Source organism: Psammomys obesus, unplaced genomic scaffold, assembly GCF_907164565.1.
Source record: "Psammomys obesus unplaced genomic scaffold, mPsaObe1.curated_primary_1811, whole genome shotgun sequence".
NCBI classification, from domain to species: domain Eukaryota; kingdom Metazoa; phylum Chordata; class Mammalia; order Rodentia; family Muridae; genus Psammomys; species Psammomys obesus.
In genome coordinates, this window is record NW_026596064.1 from 14,845,802 (window position 1) to 14,850,907 (window position 5,106).

Consider the following 5,106-nt stretch of genomic DNA (forward strand, 5'->3'; position numbering starts at 1 on the left):
AATTGAACAAGATATCAGAAGATGGAAAAATCCCCCATGCTCATGGATCAGTAGGATTAACATAGTAAAAATGGACATCCTGCCAAAAGCGATCTACAGATTCAATGCAATTCCCATCAAAATACCAACACAATTCTTTACAGACCTTAAAAAAATACTTCTTAATTTCATATGAAAAAACAACAACAACAAAAAACCAAGAATTGCTAAAACAATCCTGTACAACAATAGCTCGTCTGGAGGTAGCTCCATCCCTGATCTCAAGCTGTACTACAAAGCAATAGTAATAAAAACTGCATGGTACTGGCATAAAAACAGAACAGCGAGATTTGGTTTTTAATGGAGAGGTTGGCTAGGGACTCAATTCAGTGGTTGAGTGCTTGCCTCGCATGTGTGAGGGCCTGTGTTCAACCCTCAGCAGCCAAAAATCAGGCAAACCAACAAAGAAAAAGACTTAAATCCAAGTAAAATGCAGAGATAGTGTTCAACCACTTGGCAGAAGTCCATTAAAATGATAAAATGGCAGGGAGGGGGAAGAAAAGGCAAAATCTTTAAGAACTTGGATTAGGCAAAGACATAGGGTGATACCAAAAGTGCAGTTCAATATTGACAAAGAGATGTAAACAAAGTATTAGGGCCCAGAAGACTCTAAAAGAACGATCCCAGACTTAAGTAGCATGCAAGCAACAAAAGGCATTTATTCTGCAGAAGACCAGCATGCTGGGGTCACTATCTAGACAAAATGGTGACCCTAAACAAAAGCACTCAGGCCTTTTTATAGGAAATTAGGGCAATTTCAGGGACAGGTAGGTTATCTTTACTGTGATTGACGCACGTCAAAAGCAAAGGTACGAGTGCATCTGTGATTGGCTAGGGCTAACTAGGGCTTAATTAGGGTGTTGGGGGCTCTCTAAACTGGTTCAAAATGGCTAAAAGGAAAAATGGCTGGGGCTGAGGGTGGAGTGGCTTCCCAACACTGCAAAACCAAAAAACTAAACCCTCCATGGTAAGCATGGTGAGGAAGGATGTAGCTGTAACTCTCCCACACTACAAGTGAAAATGGCATTGTTATGGGGTCATAGGGCAAAGGTCTCCCCTTCAGGGGTCCCAAAGGACTAGATTCTTCCAACTGTCCTAAGATACTAATCCAAAGAAACTGGACCAAGCAAAGTGACAGGAAGTAGAGAAGACAGGAAAGGAGTGCTTATCAGTACAGCTGTGTGGAAGGACAGGGGCACCAGCCCTGCCTGCAGGGCTCAAAGATTAAGTAGAATAGGAGTAAGGGTAGGAGCAAAGGGTGTAGATCAGCTTCTGTGCAGAGTCAAACAGGAGTCCAACCCAGGTGTAGGATAATTCACGGGACAGACACAAAGTGAAGGCAAAGATGCCAAGTTTTATCCCGTTTTTAGTTCTCCACCAGGCACCCTGGAGCCCGGTGAAGAGTCAGGGCTTTTAGCAAAGCAGCCTGTAAGTCCCCAACACAGGATGCAGCACCCACCCTGGGAATCACTGTGGTAATCACTGGACAGCCAGCCCTCCCACCTGTAGGCATAACGGGGACGTTTTAAATCTGTTCCTCTCACACTGAAGCTTCAATAATTTTCCTGTATGAACTAATTAAGCTGTCAATAGACAGATTAACAGGAGAAAAGCAACAAATTTTAACTTGCAGAAACACAAGAGCCGGAGGTAAACCGCAAGGCTCAAAGAAGGGCTAGCTAGTGACGCTTACGTCGGTAAAGCTAAGCAAAGTGGGGCTGGGAGTGGCTTCTGGGGGGGCGGGGTAGAGCCATGGAAGGCTGAGCAGAGTGGGTGCTCAGAGCACAAGTTGTGTCTGTCATTCAGATGAAGTCTCCAGGTAACTGCCACCTGCCCTACCTGCTGCCTGCAGTAGCTCTCACGCACCCTCCCTCCGTGTCCCTTCCCTGCTCCTCAGAAATGGGTCTACAAGATGGGAAAGGTCATGCGTATAAACCCTGGCTGTTTATAAGTGTGGGTTTTCTTTTCAGATATACATGTTTTCAGTCAGTGTTGTCTGCAGTTTCTCAGCATGGCCATTGTGATCTGTGACAAAGAAACGTATTTTTGGGGGCGGCACATTTTGGAGTCGTCTCACAGTATCTATAGAAGAGGAAGAAAAAAACATAGTCCATCCAAGGAGTTACACAAATGTTCAAAATGGATTTATTTGTAAGAGTCAAAAAAGCATGGGCAAATAGCCATCAATAGGTGAATAGAATGACACGTTGTGGTAGGTAATACATACAATGCAATAACATGAAATTCAGCAATAAAAGGAGCGAATCACCAATACATATGCATTACGGGTATGAAAACTATATTTATATTGGGCAAAAGAAAATTAAATGTTAATAGTAATACAATTACTATTTACATATGATTCCAGAAAAAAAATGGATAGTGCTAGAAGGCAAATCATGATTGCCTGGGTTGGAAGATGGAGACAGAAGGGAGAATCGAAGAGAGGAGGAGGAGGAGGATGTTTCATGGGTATGCACATATTAAAATTTACGTCACATCTGGACATATACAAAGTCATAGCTATAATTTCAGCACTGGGTAGGTGAAAGCAGGTAGACCACAAGCTCAAGACCACCTCGGGCACATAGCACTTAAGGCAAGCTTGAGTTACATAGACTCTGTCTTAAGACAAAATAAACCCCTGTTAAATAGAGCTATTAGATGTTTGGGCTAGCATGTAAGAGAACGATGGCTGCTACCTTATCCCCTAAAGCTCCTGTACCGTTGACCTGTCAGAGTGAACAGGCAGCTTTCTGTCTCCCCTTCTTGGTGTGATACCGTACAAGGAAGAGGTAAAGGAGAAGGGCTGAGAAGAGGACCTTGTACCTGACATGCTTTATTCCAGCCTGGACCATGATAGATGATGCATGCAGTCTTGGCATGCGGGTGTCCCGAAGAAACAAGGACCCAGATTTCCATTGCTTCTCTAAAGCAGTCTTGCCAATCTCCCCAGGAGTCTGATTTACACAGTAGTTGGAGACGGAAGGATTAAGCCATCTTTCCCCTATCCTAGAACTCTTCTGAATTCTGGAGTTTAGCACCGGGGTCAAAATGCACCGTTGCCTGTAACAGAAACATGGGAGGAAGGACTATGTAGGTAGGCATACATGAGGAAGGGACAGGTGTGCATCCTCCCCTGGCTCTGTAATAACAGGCACCATGGGCATGCTTTTTATTTATTTTGTAACAACATTTTTTATACATTCCTTGGCAATTTTATACATGTAAATAATGTAGTCTGATCATATCCACCATTATCCTCTCCTGTCCCCCTCTCCCTGCCTCTGGACCACTCTCCCAAAATCTCCTCCTTTCTTTCTTTTTGAAGTGAACCACTGAGCTTAACTAAGGTTGCTTGTAGGAGCAAGGGTGGAGATGGGCAATTTGCCAGTGGTTATACCAGTGGCCATTAACAGCCAGTGGTTCCTTAGCCAGGGGTGCGGATGCTTGTGTCACACGCCCCCACACCCTCACTCTGTGATATTGGCAGGTTCAATCTATTTTTAAAAACTACACTGGTTGATTGATTTATCGATCGAGTGTGTGTGTGTGTGTGTGTGTGTGTGTGTGTGTGTGTGTGTGTGTGTCTCAGAGGACAACCTACGGGGGGGGGGTTGGTGTTTTCCCTCTCTACCATGCCACCGTGTAGGTGCCAGGGATCCATCTCAGGTCATTAGGCCTGGCAAGCACTCTTACCCCTCTGAGCCATCTCACAGGCCTGGCAGGCTCTCTCCATGAGAAGAATTTACATTGCGGAACGCCATGGGAGTACTGCTTGAATGTGAGCAATGTTCTGGTTTGTAGAGGAAGGAAATTAATGAAAATTGGAAGTGGCAAGCAGAACACAGCCGCAGCCTCCTGTCTGTGGGAGAGACTGGAGTCAGTATTCGGAAAGGAAGTTCTCAGTGTCCTTAAATCTCCCACATCTGCAAACCACTCTCATGCTCCGCTCCAGGACTTGGAGGCAGACCCATGACCCTGGGCTTTGGGACTTCAGCCCCATCATCTGTTTTGTGGCTGGGGGGTGTGTGGGATGGGAGTTGTGACATTTGCCTCCCTGGAGCTTGGTGAAGCGTAAGTGATAATGGACCATGACACAAGCAGGGAGCCTGCCCAACACCCAGCCCTGGCCTCTGGAAAAGCCCGCATGGGTTCCTTTGACCAAAGGGTTACTCCTGCCTCCTCAGAGCCACACAGCCTGGGCTCCAACCCAGCTGCAGGCTCACCTGCTATTTGACCTTGGGCGGTTTGCTCCCCTTATGCAAAATGAAGCTAAGAATAGAACCTGCTCTGGTTTGCTGCAAGGGCTGAGGCGCAGGAAGTGCTTAGAACAGTATGGAAGCCAGCACATGTGCACTAAGTGACAGTATTGTCCCTGAGTTTAGCACTGGGGTTGGGGGCGGAGGGTAGGCTCCCGCAGTCTGCCTCACAGGTATGTCTGAGAAACCAGGACAAATGGAATCTGCCGCTTCCAGAAAATGCTCCGCTGACAAAATTTCAAGACACCTTAACTTCTTTTGGAGGATGAATGATGCCCACCAGTAACTTATGCATGAAACAGCCCTCTAGAGCTCCAGGGGTGGAAAGAAACGAGTCTCCCTGCACCTTACATCTCCACACATCCAAACTGAGTTCTCCTTCTATCCTCGTCTCTTCCTACAATGTGCCGTTCTTCCTTTTGTCTCCTAGAATTCAGAGCAGATAGGATTTTATTTCTGTATTTTTAATCTTAAGTTTTTGTTTTTCCAGACAGGGTTTCTCTGTGTGTAGCCCTGGCTGTCCTGGAACTCACTCTGTAGACCAGACTGCGAACTCAGAGATCCACCTGCCTCTTCCTCCCAAGTGGTGGGATTAGAGGTGTGTGCTACCACTGTCTGGCTTTTAATTTTTTTTTTTTTTTAAACAGCTTTTGATCGTGTTTTCCCCTGTCCCAACATCTCCCAGATCTTCCCACTTCCCTACTTAACCAACTGTTTGTTCTATCTCCTTCCTGGCTGCTCTCCCCACTGAGGGGGGAAAACACCTCGAAAGAGGCCAAATGTAGGTTGTGCACTCCCTTAATCT